The 16,640-nt window shown below is 33.6% G+C and overlaps 1 pseudogene; it reads left to right on the plus strand.

Annotated features, from left to right (window-relative positions):
• The first annotated feature begins 7,749 nt into the window (after positions 1 to 7,749).
• On the plus strand, positions 7,750 to 8,788 carry LOC100263267 (uncharacterized; annotated as a pseudogene).
• The last annotated feature ends 7,852 nt before the right edge of the window (positions 8,789 to 16,640 follow it).

Genomic DNA, 16,640 nt, shown 5'->3' on the forward strand with positions numbered 1-16,640 from the left:
TGGAAACAAAAGACTAGCCCAAAAAACACAAGCAAAGAACATAATAAATAAGAAGAAAAACTTATCGGCTGAGGCATGACAAGCACTGTCCTTGAAAGAGATCCACCCTCCTAGAAGATGAACTCGGTGCACTAGGGTACCAGTGGTCTGCCTCTAGGATTCAACATATATTGTAGAGTTTTTTTGGTTTGGAGTTTTCAATTTTAGTAAGGGAGATTGGTCTGCTTAAAATCTCTGGGAAACACTATGAAAAAGAAAGACTTCGTATAATTCTAGTTCAATAATGGAAGAAATAATCTGGGCCTGCTCGTGAATGTTGGATATCATCCAAACCACGTAAATTATTTGTCTAATGTGTACTTGTCTGTGTTGTTTTTAATTAATTCTCAATCTTTCTCAACATACTTGTTATTTTCTGAGTTATTATTACTTTGTTCATAACAATTTGGTATGAAAGGAAGGTTGAAAGGGCAACTACAAAATTTAACATCTTGAAGTTCACTGAAGACGATGACCTCAATTTTGTGGCGAATTAAGATGAGGGCATTGCTGGTCCATCGAAGGTTGGAAGATGCTCTTAGATGGTTTGACAAATTGCCTAGCAAGTAGTTTGTTAGAAAATGAGATGAAAGATTTGATGGGTAGAGTACACACTACAATCATCTTGTCATACAGGAGATGAAATTCTTAGGAAAGTTTTAGATGAAACTACTATTTTGGGAATTTGGTTGAAACTAGAAAGTCTGTACAAGATGTTATTTTCTGAGTTATTATTACTTTGTTCATAACAATTTGGTATGAAAGGAAGGTTGAAAGGGCAACTACAAAATTTAACATCTTGAAGTTCACTGAAGACGATGACTTCAATTTTGTGGCGAATTAAGATGAGGGCATTGCTGGTCCATCGAAGGTTGGAAGATGCTCTTAGATGGTTTGACAAATTGCCTAGCAAGTAGTTTGTTAGAAAATGAGATGAAAGATTTGATGGGTAGAGTACACACTACAATCATCTTGTCATACAGGAGATGAAATTCTTAGGAAAGTTTCAGATGAAACTACTATTTTGGGAATTTGGTTGAAACTATAAAGTCTGTACATGACAAAGTCTTTCACTAACAAGTTGTATCAACTTTAGATGGATGAAGGCAAGACAATTAAGGATCATCTTAATCTATCTAACAAGATTATTCTTGAATTGAAGAGTGCCAATGTAAAGATTGAAGACGAGGACTAGGTTGTCCTGCTACTTTGCTCATTTCGCAGTTCCTATGAGAATCTTGTTGACACAATGATGTCTTGAACAGAGGCATTAATATTTGAAGAGGTGAAAGCTTCTCTTAATTTAAAAGAAATAAAGAAAAAGATCACAAGTTCTAAAGAAGGAAATGGTGGAGAGGGTCCTGTGGTTGGTGGAAGACCTGGAAAAAAAAAATCGAAGTGCAAGAACAAGTCATGTTCCAAATCAAAATTCAAGAAGAAATGTTATGTTTGTCAAAAGGAAGGCCATTTTAGAAAAAAAAAATTGTGGAGAAAGGAAGAAAAAACTTAAAGATAAGGAAAATGATTTTAGTGATGCAATAATAGCTTCTGATGGATATGAAAGTCTAGATGTTTTATCTATTTCTATAGAAAACAATGCTAAGGATTGGATTCTAGATTCAGAGTGTTCTTTGCATATGAACCTTGATCAAGTTTGGTTTGATGCTTACAAAGAAATTGATGGAGAAAAAGTGCTCATGGGAAACAATGTGGCCTACAAAATCTTAAGACTTGTACTACTAAAATCAAAATGACATATGGTCCTATTAAAATCTTGAAAGACGTGAGGCGTGTATTCGAGCTAAAAAAAATGTATAATTAGGTTTTCAATTTCCTTTTGCACACATTTTTTATGCAACTAGAAAACAAAAAATAGCTAAAGAAGTATCATGCTATGATCTTGATTCTCTTCCAAGAATTTATTTGAGTAGCTTATGAAACATTTTACCTCCACCTATTAAGGAAAAGAAACAAAATATTGTAGCTTTCATTCTTTTTGCTTCTAGTAAGGAATGATAAACATAAATTTTAAATTAGAATTGGATACAATATCGGTAAAATTGAAGCAAAGATAATTCTTGAAGAGATCATAAAAGAAAAGAGTTATAACCTTCCAAATCAACTAGAAGATAAAATTTATTTCCCTCTCTTAAAATAATTTTATAATTTAATATTTATAAGATTGAAATATTAAATATTTATCAATATAGAAGTCAATTATGTTATATTTTCCTACTTAGAAGAATAGTAGCTTTAGATTTCTAGAAATTATTCTAAGATAGCATTATGGGTTTAAAACACATAAATCAAATGACAAACCAAGGCTATAGTAAATCAAATAAATAGATATAAAAACAGTTGGTCAATTTTGGTGTGATACGTAAGTACATGTTGAAGTACTATAGTTGTTACACCTCCTTATGTGGGTATATATGGTCGATACCCACTCTAAGATATAATCCTAATCAACTTTGGTTAAAAATTTCTGGGAAAACTTTGGTTGAAGATGTCTTAAAGAGCCTTAGAAGAGTAAAGAAGAACAAAGCACAAAAAATGATTGCAAAAAAAAAATTTGGTTAAGGTGGAGTCAATTATTCTCTCATTAAAACATGAAATAAGAAATAAGAAGATTGTGGTGTGCCACAAGAACGTGGTGCACAAAGGGAATAGTGGCACACTAGAGAGTGACACGCACAAGGAAACCATAAATCATGGAGAGATTAACGATTGACTTAATGGAATTTGATTAAGGGTGGAGCTTGTGGAGAAGGTGTTTCAAATTCTTATATAGAATATACTTCTTTTTGTAAAATGAATATTATATAGAATATTTTCTAACTTTATATGTAATTGTAATTAAATTCCTTATAGAATAAGGAAAGGGGATTAGAATATCTTTCAAAATATTTTAGGTTATGAGAGAAAGAAGTTATGAAAGAGAGGAAATAGAGATGTGAGGAAGAGCAAGAGGCATCCGATGGAGTAAGAATGCTCAGTAGAGCATAAATGTGAGGAAGAGAGAGAAATATCTAGTGGAGCAAAAGGGCTCATGGTATAGGGTGAAGATACAAAGAAATCTAGTAGTTGTATCTATTTTTTATCCTTATTAATATTTCATATCATATAATGAATTGTTCTCTCTCATCCATAAAGGTAGGCATGATTTGTCAAATCACATTAAAACCTTATATACATTTTATGTTATTTATTTTATTTTTTGTGTTTTTCCTTTAATATATTTATATTGATGCTTCCATTGGCACAAATGATATAGGAGCTTTTGCATACTCAATAAAATGTTAAATCGCTCGTTTATATAAATGCAAAACATCAGTCCCCACTCATCACATTTTTTATATCTTTTGACTGAAAATTTTTAGTCTAACCCCGTAGACTTCCTTTTTTTTTTTTTTTTTGGATAGAGTATTTTATTGCTAAATTCAGTTTGTAGGATCCATTTGGACCAAGAAAATCAGTGGCATAAGGGGGGAAATTAGGAAAGGAACCAAAAATAGGAAGAAAGATAGAAACAAGAAGTTCTCATATTCTTCTTTCTAGAGACCATGAAAGAAAAGAAATGATCTTATAAAGAATATAAGATAAATTTATTGAATTTAAACTTAATGCGTATTTTTCTTACCTATCTTATAAAGAAATGATCTCATATTCCTCCTTTTTTTATATCCTATCTATTTTTTCTTTCAAACTTTCTCAAACCCTCCAAAATTGAGACATATCTATTGGAAATATTTTGGCCAACAAACATGCATATCTATCTGTGTATATACCCCACACATATTTATAGAATTTAAACTTAAATGTGTACTTTCTTTCTCTTTTGCTTTCCCTTCTTTTTTTTTTTCTTTTTTTCTCAAATTCACCAAATATTCGAACATATCCTTAAGAAATTTGTAAAGACAATTAATTAGAAATGATCCCACAATTCTACACCAATTTCTGGAAACTCAAATCTCAAGTATATTTATGAAAAACAAAGCATTAAGCCTTATTTGGGAAGTGTTTTTATAAACAGATCTAAAAAACAAGTATTGAGAATATTTTTAAAAAATTGTTTTATAATGTTTCTCTTTGGGAATTTAAAATATTTTTAATATGTTTTCTATGTTTTAAAAATAATTTTTATATTTAATGTTTTATTTTTAATTATTATCCATATTTGTATAATTTTTTTTTAAAAATAATCCTTATAATATTATCTGAAAATATAGCTTCTATTTTTAATAACAAAAAATTGTTTCTAGTTTTTTTGGTTAATAAAAGTTATTTTTGTATTTTTTTTTTTAAAAGTATAAAATTGTTTTCAAAAACAATTATCAAATAAGACTTTAATATCTATAATTTATTTCTTATAATATTATTCAACAGGACCCTATTGGTATGTACTACAAAATCTCATATATTGAAATCGAATGATCAAAATGTTAAGGTGAATTCACAATATTCCAACAAACACCGGAATTTTTTTACCATCTCTTTGTGCAAAACTAAATAGGAAATTTCAACTAGCAATAATAAATAAATAAACTCATGCCACATAAAAATAAATTAGACACTAGAATTTTTACGTGGAAAAACCCCCAATGCGAAGGGAAAAGCCATGAGACCTAGTCCGATTCAAACTTCCACTATCAACAATAATGGGTTACACCTGTCTTTTCTAGAATAATCTTTAGAGGCTGCCAAATACATCAAAAGAACATATAGCCTTGGATTATACAATATCTCTTGGCAAAAACAAAGAAAATTAGAGAAAGTATACCAAAAATGTCATTACTGTTCACGGGCAATAACATTAGTTCCCGAGCTCAAAATCTAATGTTCAAATTGTAGATACTTGACTTTCAAACCTCTCCTCCAAATTTCAACTCGATCGAACCACAGATGAAGCGGGATCGGCTTATTGATGAAATCTGGGCATATGAGTTTTTCCTCTCTCTATTCTCTTCTCTTTGTTTTTTTTCTTCTTTTTTTTTAATGTAATTGACTTGGTCCCTAAGCATATGGGGCCCCACTCCCTCACATACGAGGGAGCCCAACAAATCTCCCCTTCCCAACTATGTGAGGGGCTCTATAAAGCTCGCTTGCTTTCTACAGAATTGTAGCTTCTCTATAGGTATTGGTTTTGTCATCATATCTAATCCATTCTCATCAATATGAATTTTCTCAAGGCAAAACAATTTCATCTCTAGTGCATCACGAATCCAATGATATCTCACATCAATATGCTTGGATCTAGAGTGAAAAGTTGAATTCTTAGTAAGATGAATAGCACTCTGACTATCACAGTAGAGTAGATACCTTTCTTGTTGTAGACCTAATTCTTGTAGGAACTTCTTCATCCACAGTAACTCCTTGCTAGCTTCAGTGATAGCAATATACTCAACTTCTTTGGTCAACAAAGCAACACATTTTTGCAACCTTGATTGCCATGACACCGTTCCCCTTAAAAACGTGATCAAATAACCAGAAGTAAACTTTCTGAAATCAACATCCCCAACCATATATGCATTTGTGCATCCTACAAGCACAGGTTTGTTAGTCCCAAAACATAAACATGTCTTAGAAGTACCCCTCAGATACCTAAGAATCGATTTCATTGTAGCCTAGTGTTTTTTGCCAGGATTAGAAAGGAATATGCTGACAACTCCAACAACATGAGCAATATCAGGCCTTGTGCACACCATGGCATACATCAAGCTACCCACGGCTGATGCATAGGGCACGTTTCACATTTCTTCTTTTTATTTCTCACTTGAAGGACTTTGTTTGGAACTTAGCTTTAGATGACTTCCAAGTGGAGAACTCACTGGTTTTGCCTTGCCCATATTGAACTTGTCTAAAACCTTCTCAATATAGCTTTCTTGAGATAGCCACAATTTTCCATTCGTCTTATCTCGAGAAATCTTTATACCAAGAATCTGATTTGTAGAACCCAAATCCTTCATTTCAAAGGACTTGCTCAACTCCTTTTTCAGTTTATCAATTTTACCAGTATCACGACCAACAATCAGCATGTCATCCACATATAGCAAGAGAATAATAAATTCTCCATCAGAGAATTTCTTCACAAACACACAATGGTCAAAAGCAGTTCTATCATACCCATGCTCAACCATGAAGGAATCAAACTTCTTGTACCACTGTCTCAGTGCCTGGTTGAGACCATACAAGCTCTTCTTCAGTTGACACACTAAGTATTCCTTGCCTTTGATTGTAAACCCTTCTGGTTGCTCCATATATATTTCCTCCTCTAAGTCACCATGGAGGAAAGCAGTCTTCACATCAAGTTGTTCAATCTCTAGATTCATACTAGCAACCAAGCCTAACACAACTTAGATCGAAGACATCTTAACCACAGGCAAGAAAATCTCCTCAAAGTCAATGTCTTTCTTCTAACTAAAACCCTTCACAACCAATCTTGCCAGTACCTTGGTTGTGATCTGTTTGGTTCAGGCTTCCTTTTTAGTACCTATTTATTCTTCAATGCTCTCTTACCCTAAGGCAACTCCATCAATTCATAAGTGTTGTTCTCATGCAAGGATTTCATCTCTTCATACATAGCTCTCAAACACTCTTTTTCCTCATCATGCAGCAGAACCTCTTGATAATTTTCTGGCTTTCTCCCATCAGAAAGCAACAAATACTCATCACTAGTATACCTTCTAGAAGGTTGACGCTGTAGACCCCCCATTTTGTCATCCTCGCACATGTCCTATTACGTGTCCGTTTGGTACTTTACAACAATTCCTTGGTGGCCCATTACTACTCATGTAGCTTATCTTTTCTAAGCCACCTCGGAGACTTTGGTTGAAGGACTCATCTGACCCCATTGTTATTCCTGACAGCCTTAATTTAAACTTAGGTTTTTTCCTTCCTTTTTAGGATAACTTTTAGGTGCACTTTAGGTTAGACTCATCTAGGTTCACCCAAGCCTACTTAGGTTCACCTTGCCCAACTTAGATTCACCTAGACACCTTCTAGCTTGCACACATTCACCCTAGGTCACTTAGACACTTTTTCAGAATAAGTCACTTGGACACTTCTTTTGGCATAGTTCACTTAGGCATGTTCTTGATTTTGGTTACTTATTTTTTCGAGATAAGACAAGTATTGGCTTGACTATATATTGCATGAAATGAATTTTTTTATTTTTGAGGGTTTGAGTTTGACATTTAAATTATTATAATCTGTTGCATTAATTTAATTTCTTGATTTTTTTTCTAATTGCATACGTCAAATATTTATTTTTGTACCCTTATCAATTTATTTGTTTATTTATTCACTTATTTATTTATTCTTTAATTCCATGAATTGACATCTTGGATTTTTGTGGCTATGTGATTTGATTTTCTATTTTATTTTATTATATTTCCAATTACATGATTTCTTATTTCAATTTTATTTTTAATTTTGCATGAGACTTGGAGCCATCAAAGAGAGGAGATCACAGCGAGATAAAGGAACTTGGAAGGAATCTTGGGAAAGAGGAAGAGATTATCATGCAATAATGGTAAGTGGCCAGATGTATGGAAGGATTTTGAATTCGGCAAGAAAGGGATTCAAGGGGGAGACTTCGTTTCCAAAAAGAAAAATAGGCAACCAGGCACGATTGGAGAGGGGATCCTTTCTGAGATCTCCACCATGGCTGCAAAAGGAGAGATAACGACATCCATTGGGACCCGGGGATAGATGACGGCTGAAGGGGGGCAGCTTGCAAGGGGGCAGCTTGCAATGTGGGGGGACCTATATACAACACAAATGGAGATGAAGGATGAAAGAGGAGGAAGATCAGAAGTTTCTCTCACGAGTTTCTCTCTCTATATTCTCCAACTCTTCTGGGCTCTCTTTCTCAGTCATTTGTATTTGCCCGCCATCCCTCTCTCTCTCTCTCTGTTTATAGACTCGCTCTCCCTCTCTCTCTCTCTGTGGGCTTTTTTGGAGAACTACACTTATACCTCTTATGCGGACTCCGGCGAGTCTTCGCCCAGATCCAGAGAGCTGGAGTTTGAAAACAGTGGCACCGCTTCATGGGAGGACCAGCCTCTCCACCAATCTTCCAAGGTCAAGTTCATGTGCAGCTATGGCGGAAAGATCCAACCTTGTCCCCACGATAACTAGCTCTCCTACACCAATAGCGAGACCAAGATTCTCTCTGTTGATCCTCCATCAAGTTATCCTCCCTAATCAACAAGCTCTGTGCCCTCTGCGAGGCTGAAGTCTGCTTCAAGTACCAGCTTCCCAGAGAGGATCTCGACGCTTTGATCTCTGTCACCAACGACGACGATCTCAAGCGAATGATGCACGAGTACGACTGCTTGTGTAGGTCGTCAGCCAAACCCTCCAGGCTGAGGTTGTTCCTTTTTCCCGCCACTCCGCCCAATGTTGGCTCCTGTGACATGAAAACCGAGGGTGAGCGGTTCTTTGAGGCTCTAAATTCGGGTCTGATTCAGTCCGTTGACGCAACATCGCCTCCGGCAACCGCACTGCTGAGCAATGTGGATTTTTTGTTTGGACTGGACAAAGGAGTCTCGCCGCCTGCTCCGGCGCCGAAGTTGCCGGTTCCGGTGCCGGAGACTCCTGTTTCGACATAGATTCCGTCCTTGGTTAATCCCGGCGATGACAGTTAGGTTTTCGCAGCCGATTTGGAGTGAACCAGGTAGAGATCCAGAGGCAAATCCAGGATCTGCAGAGAATGCAAATTTCGGCTCAAGAGCAAGGCGCGTATTAGAGGAAAAGCGACGATAACATGTACAGAGGTTATGCCGGAGATTACTACTCATGCAGTGAGTTACTTGGATTATCTGAGTCTCTTCCGGTTTTTCAAATCCTCATTTCTTCACATACCCAGAAGGAGAAGGAGAATGATCATCCTTAGCAACAACTATAACAAAGCTAAGCACACGCAGATGGAGATGGGGTCCATTGAGGAGAAGATAGACCTTGAATCAAATGAGGAGATCCTTTTTAGCACATCACAAGACACAACATGATGTATTCTTGAAGGTAAGTTTTTTTAAAAAATTTTATTTTAGTTTAATTTTAATTTATTTAGTTAGTTTAGATGTTTTTTTAATTAGTTTAATTAATTCTACGTGATAAATTTCTTAATCTTATTTATTTATTTATTTTTTCATTCCAATTTAGTTTAGTGTTGCTTTTTCTTTTAATTTAGATGTGTTTGTGAGTTTCTAATTTTTTTGGTTTAATCAATTTCATGTGAAAAAAAAAAATCATGTTTTTAGTCTACTTTGATTAAGTTTAATTCATCTATTTAGTTCAAATATTTTTGTAGTTTTAGATCATTGATAAAATTTATTCTACATTTGAAAGTTCATGCTTTTAGTTTGCTTTAATTTAATTTGGTTCATTTTAATTATTTTAGGTACTTTTATAATTTTAGTTCATTAATAAAATCAATCCCATGTTTGAAAGCTCACATTCTATATTTGAAAGTTCATGCTTTTAGTTTACTTTGATTTAGTTTCACTCATCTATTCAGTTTAGGTATTTTTATAATATTAGTTCATTAATAAAATTGATTCTATGTCTGAAAATTCATGTTTTTAGTTTGCCTTGATTTAATTTGGTCCAATTTCAATTCGCGTGTTTTCCCGAGTTTTAGGTGATTAGTTTAATTGATCCTATAAGATAAAGTTCATGTTTTTTTAATTCTGAATTAGTTTATTTTTAATCTATCTGTTAGTTTAAACATATTTGTGATCTTAATTCAATAGTTTAATTAATCCTATTAGATAAAGTTTATATTTTTTTTAATCCCAAATTTGTTTAGTTTTAATCTATCTTTTAGTTTAAGTGTGTCAATGATTTTAATTCATTAGTTTAAATAATCATGTTAGATAAAGTTCATGTTTTTAATTCCAGTTAGTTTAGTCTTAAGTTATTCTTTAGTTTAGATTTGTTGTTGATTTTAATTTATTAGTTTAATTAATCTTATTAGATAAAGTTGATGTTTTTAATTTCAATTTAGTTTAGTTTTAATTTATTTTTTAGTTTAAATGTGTATGTGTGTTTAATTGATCTTATGTTAGTTCTTGATTATTATTCTCAATTGATGTGTTCCTTGAATCTTAGTCATTAATTCTTGATGGATATCTCGTTAGTTTGTTTGATCTAAGTTTTAATAGTTTATTGCTTTGGTATTCTCTTGTCAAATTTACTTTTCAAAGGCCATCGGAAAATAGTGAAGATTGACCTTCATTCTCACCACTTTAGATTGCTTGGTCGTAAAAAAATTTCACTTTGTGATTATGTTTTCTTTTGTTTTGCTTGGTATTTTGTTTCTTATGTTCTATTGTTTTCAAATTAATTTCTTTTATTTTAAGATAAAATACTTTTCTCAAAAGATCCCTTTGAAAATCCATTTTAAAAAAATTCATTTAGAGTCCTTAGAATCAAAATCTCATTTTTCTTAAATAATATGCAACCATGTCTTGATCGGTTCGCATCTTTCTCAATTTTCAATGAAGATTTTAGTTTTGAGTAAGACATGAATCCAAGTTTGTGGTCCCAAATAAATGGGATAATTCTAGGCTAGATTTGTGTATATCAATTGGGGAATTGGTGAAACCCCTACATAAAATCATTTTTTCAAAACTAATCTTTGTTACCCCTTTTGCTACTTGTTGTAATCATATTTATCTATCTTTTCAGGAATTATATATAAGATGTATGTGATAATTTATGATTTTGTATAATTTGATCATTTTTGTTATGCTAATTAGATAACAAGCATGCTAGGATTTCTTTATTTTATCATTTATTATCTAACCCCTCATGTCTTATGGAAGCACGTTACAAGTTACTTATACTATTCAAGTACACTTCTTACCTTTGTATCTTAATTCCATAAATTATGTATTGCTTTATACATGATCGTTATGTATTGTTTCGTATTCGATTGTCAACTTGTTCAGCATATCTTTTTGATTAATTGTTTAGCTTGCCATGTTTGATTAAGAGACTAGGGTAAAATACATATTGTGTGTTTTGTTTTCCAAACTAACCATTGATGTCTTGTGAAAGCGCTTAAGAAGCAGTCCAAGTACACACCCTAAATCCTTTTTATGATTGTGATTGGTTTTCTTATTTGGCATGCTATTTTTTTTTAAAAAAATCACCTAGCCTACCTAGGTATCTATAATCAACCAAATTAATTTCCATATTTCTCTCAACTTAGTTAGTACAGACCTTTGTAGGGCTTAGAGGGGTGCTACCTTTTAGAGGTACCTTCCCAATAGGTAACCTGATCCCCAAACCTAGACTCGGATTTTTCAAAGACACGCTTTTCCAAAAACTATGGAGTCACTTTTTAGGGTTTTCCTTCTTGTTTTATTTTCCATTTTAAAATAAAATAAAATAAGTGGTGACTCCGAATTTTCCAAAATTAATTTTTTACCAATAAAAACGAGTCTTGTCAATTGAGTGGGGACACACGTGAAAAATGCAGGTCCACAGACGCTCTCTAGTAGATCTTCTTAACTGTGATTCAATAGGCAACTCTGAAGTAGCTTGTTCTTGCTGCTATTCTAGGCCATCATTCTCAACTGTAGGATTTTCTTCTACATCATCAACTGCAAACTCATCATTTATGTCAACTGTATCAACCTGTTCTTCTTGCACAACTTCCCTGTGTTCATTATGTCCCATAGAGTTAGGAGAGACTGAACCCAAATCAACCTATTCTTCACTGAAAGGCTTTAGCTTCTTAACCCGATCCAAGTCTTCAATGGTTTAATCTTCAAATAAGACAACATCTCTACTTCTTATAATCTTTTTGGTAGATGGATCCCATAACCTGTACCCAAACTCTTCATTTGAATAACTCAGGAAGATACACTATTTAGTCTTGCTATCAAGCTTGGACTGCTTGTCTCTAGGAACATGAACAAATGCCCTGTAGCCAAACACTCTCAAGTGCTCAAAGGAAATGAATTTTCCTGTCCAAACCCTCTCTGGAATGTCACCCTCTAAAGGATATGATGGAGACAGATTAATCAAATCAACGGTTGTCCTCATGACCTCACCCCAAAAAGACTTAGCCAATTTTACATGAGAGAGCATACACCTGATTCTATCACAAATGGTTCTATTCATTTTCTCACCTACACCTTTTTGCTGTGAAGTCTTAGGAACCGTCTTCTCAAGCCTGATGCCAAGACTTCTGAGGTATTGCTCAAATGGCCCCCTATTCTCACCACCATTGTATGCTCTAACAAATTTTAACTACTTGCCAGTTTGCATCTCAACCTTCACATGAAAATCTTTGAATACATCAAGTACCTAGTCTTTGGATTTCAAAGCATATGCCCACACCTTTCTTGAATGATAAAGTGCACCACTAAGAGTATTACTTTGCATAGTTCAAACATCAATGTGAACTAAATCAAGAATATCTGGTTTTCTACGTGAAGGAAATCCATGAAATGCAACTCTACTTTGCTTTCCAGATAGACAATGTGTACAAGGTAATAACGACGTACCTTTAACTGGTAGAAGCTTCTTTCTAGTAAGAACTTGAAGTCCCTTTTCACTTATGTGACCAAGCCGCTTATGCCATAGCTTAGTAAAGGCTTCATTCTCAACAATGTTCACCTCTCCCTTGACCAGTCTCGCTTCTGTCTTGTAGAGAGTATTGTTTTTCTTCCTCCTAGCTAAAACAAGAGAACCCTTAGTAAGCTTCCACTTACCCTCTCCAAGGTGACTATGGTAGCCCTCATCATCAAACTTCCCAATAGAGATCAAACTAAAGCGCATTTTAGGAACATGTCTAACATCTTTTAGAACCAATTTGCACCCAATGCTAGTTTCTAGCTCTACATCTCCCATGTCAATAATTTTACATTTTGCTTCATTTCCCATCCTAACACAGCCAAAACTGCCACTGGTGTTGGAAGAGAAGAAATCGCTACATGTAGTGATATGAAATGACGTTGTTGTATCAACTACCTAAGTGGAATCCTGGCATGCAAGGCTTACACACGCATCATCACAAACAATGATCATATCACCATCAGATGCAACTGCTGCAATGTCTTTGTTTTATTTCTATTCTTCACCTTTTCCTTTAAAATGTTCTCTTCTGAATTTCCTGCACTCTCTATTAATGTGCCCTGGCTTGCCACAATAAAAACACTTTATCTCTTTTCGGGACTTTGACTTTTCTCTTGACTTGTCACGATTATAATCACTGGAAGGTTTTCTGCTTTTACTTCTCTCCTACCTCTCTGTAACAAGTGCTTCTGTATTAGAGGAAATACCTAACTCTTTTCTTTTTGTCTCTTCATTAAACATGTTGTCTTTTACCATGTTGACAGTTATCACACCATTTAGGGCTAAATTACTCAAGGATACCACCAAAGTTTCCCAACTATCTGGTAATGAACTCAACAAAAGTAAAGTTTGTACCTCATCATCTAGCTCAAGCTTCATAGTAGACAACTCATTCAATAGTCCCTGAAAATTTCTGAGATGCTCTGTAACACTATTACCTTCCTTGTACTTTAAATTCACAAGCCTTCTTATCATAAAGGCTTTTTTTTTTTGTGTAGTCTTTCTCTCATAAAGACTCTAATTTCTGCCAAAGGCAATATGCATCAACTTCCTTGGCTACATAATGGAAGACACTCTGATCAACCCACTGCTTAATTTGTCCAATGGTTTTCCTATTTAATTTCTTCCACTCATCCTCAGTTGTAGTAACTGGCTTATAACCCTTACATTCAATGGGCTCAAACAACTCTTTGCAATATAGAATATCCTCCATTCTAGTCTTCCAAATTGAATAATTGGAAGTTGTGAGTTTAATCATTCCACTGACAGCCTCCTCCATTTAATTCACACAAGAGATCCCACTGATAATCAATTTGGCTCTAATAGCACTTGTTAAGGTGAATTCACAATATTCCAACAAACACCAGAATTTTTCCACCCTTTCTTTGTGCAAAACTAAATAGGCAATATCAACTAGCAGCAATAAATAAATAAACTCATACAATAGAAAAATAAATCAGACATTATAATTTTTACGTGGAAAACCCCCCAATGCGAAGGGAAAAACCACGGGACCTAGTCCAATTCAAACTTCCACTATCAACAATAATGGGTTACACCTATCTTTTCTAGAATAATCTTTAGAGGTTCCCAAATACATCAAGAGCACATATAACCTTGGATTATACAATCTCTCTTGGCAAAAACAAAGAAAATTGGAGAAAGTATACCAAAAATGTCGTTATTGTTCACTGGCAGTAAGATTAGTTCTCAAGTTCAAAATATGATCACCACCGTTCAGATTGTAGATACTTGAGTTTCAAACCTCTCCTCCAAATTTCAACTCAATTAGACCACAAATGAAGCGGGATCAGTTTGTTGATGAAATCTAGGTAGATGCGTTTTTCCTCTCTCTTCTCTTCTCTTTGTTTTTTTTTTCTTTTTTTTTTTAACGTAACTAACTTGGTCCCCAAGCAAATGGGGCCCACTCCCTCACATACGAGGGAGCCCAACACAAAGGGATATGAAATATTTTCTTTTTCAAGTGAAATCCCATGTAAAAGAATAAGAAAGTTAAAAGATATAATTGGAATCCATTTTAACTTTGAAATAAATAATAAACAAAAAGGTATAAGTAGTATACATTAAAAAAATGATATTAGGTATGAGGATTGTTGAAACCTAGGAATGGATGACTGATAGAAAATTTCAAAGTCAATTTAAATCCATCATCATTTTTTTGCCTCAAAAAATTTAAACCCAGTTGGTCTAATATTCAACAGAATAACATTATCTTGTATATGACTAAAAATTATTAAAATAAAGGGTGAAAAAGAATGAAATATATATATTTTTGTGAAAACGATGGATATCCATGATATCAACAGATGTACAACTTGCTTGCTTCAATGACTAAGGTTGGCTTTTTTTCTTTTTTCTTTTTTGTGGAAAACGATTGATACCCATGATATCATTAGATGTACAACTTGCTTGCTTCAATGACTAGGGTTGGCTTTTTTTTTTTTTTTGGTGAAAAATAATGCCCATGATATCAATAGATGTACAACTTGCTTGCTTCAATGATTAGGGTCGACTCTCTCTCTCTCTCTCTCTCTCTTGTGAAAAATGATGGATACCCATGATATCAATAGATGTACAACTTGCTTGCTTCAATGACTAAGGCCAGCTCTCTCTATCTCTCTCTCCCTCACTCCCTCGCTCCCTCGCTCCCTCCCTTTTTTTCATTGATGGTTATTTTATCCATGCATGACCTAACTACCTCATCCATGCATGACAACTTCTTATGGTACTTTTTACAAATCATATCCATTTTTTCATTCTTCATGATCCATCATTCACCCTTAATGATATTAACTACATAATTTGAACTACTTGATCCCCTTTAAATTGTCAATATTTAAATGATAGCTTCATTAAGTTGACACACAGTTGCATTACGTGGCCTAGTGTCATTTCCATGCTATTTTAATTGTTAATTCTCTATTGATCAAAGCATAATAAGTGAGAGAAAGAGAGACTATTTACAAGTGGAAAATAGAGAGGAGAGAGGACATGTACTAAGAAGTGGAAATCATCGTGAAAATGACTAAAATGGAAAAGGGAAAAAAAATCAAAGAGAGAGAACCCACATTGTAAGTGATTCTCAATTGATGATTCAAGATCAAGGCTGCCACCCTCATTGTTTAGGGTCTAGAAATATCAATGAGTCCTTTTATCTAGTAATCTAAACTAATAATTTGTCGTTACTTTATATATATATAAATGTGGTAGCAAAAACGTTAATACAAACATATTAAAAAATGATATAACAAATAAAGTCAATCATACAAAAGGTATACGAGATTTTAACGTGATTCAATTAATCATGTCTATCTTTACAAATGAAAGAGGACATTTCATTATATAATAGAGAATATTATATAGGGAAAAAATAGATATAATTACTAGATCCTTTTATATCTCCACCTTGGACCATGAATCTTTTTGCTCTATTGGGTGTTTTTCACTCTTCCTCACATTTATGCCCTAATGAGCCCTCTTACTCCATCAAGTATCTTTCGTTCTTTCTCATATCTCTATCTTATATTTCTCTCATAACTTTTTCCCCTCATGACTTAAAATATTTATAGAAATATTCCTCTAGTTTTCCTTATTCTATAAGGAATCTAATTACAATTAGATATAAAAAAAAGTAATAAAATAATAAAATAAATAAAAAAGTTAGGATATATTATGTTTTAGTACTATGTTAATCTATCCATAACTATATTTAATTCAAGTTAACCCAAAAGTCATATCATCTTATTGAACAACATTAACCAACTTGGTTTAAATTTATCAAGTAAATTAAAAATGGATTTGACTTTGACCTTGATCAACATTTCTCTTTATTTATCTATTATCTAGTTTGTTGAATTCTCAAAGCTCATATCTGTAAAATGTTTTAGTAAGATATCCCAATATTCCAAGTTGCATCATTAAATAATTTATTGTTGTTAGCTAGCTAGGGTTTAGGCATGTTTCAAAAGTCGCCATTTTCTACTATTCTC

Source organism: Vitis vinifera, chromosome 9 (genome assembly GCF_030704535.1).
Source record: "Vitis vinifera cultivar Pinot Noir 40024 chromosome 9, ASM3070453v1".
Taxonomy (NCBI): domain Eukaryota; kingdom Viridiplantae; phylum Streptophyta; class Magnoliopsida; order Vitales; family Vitaceae; genus Vitis; species Vitis vinifera.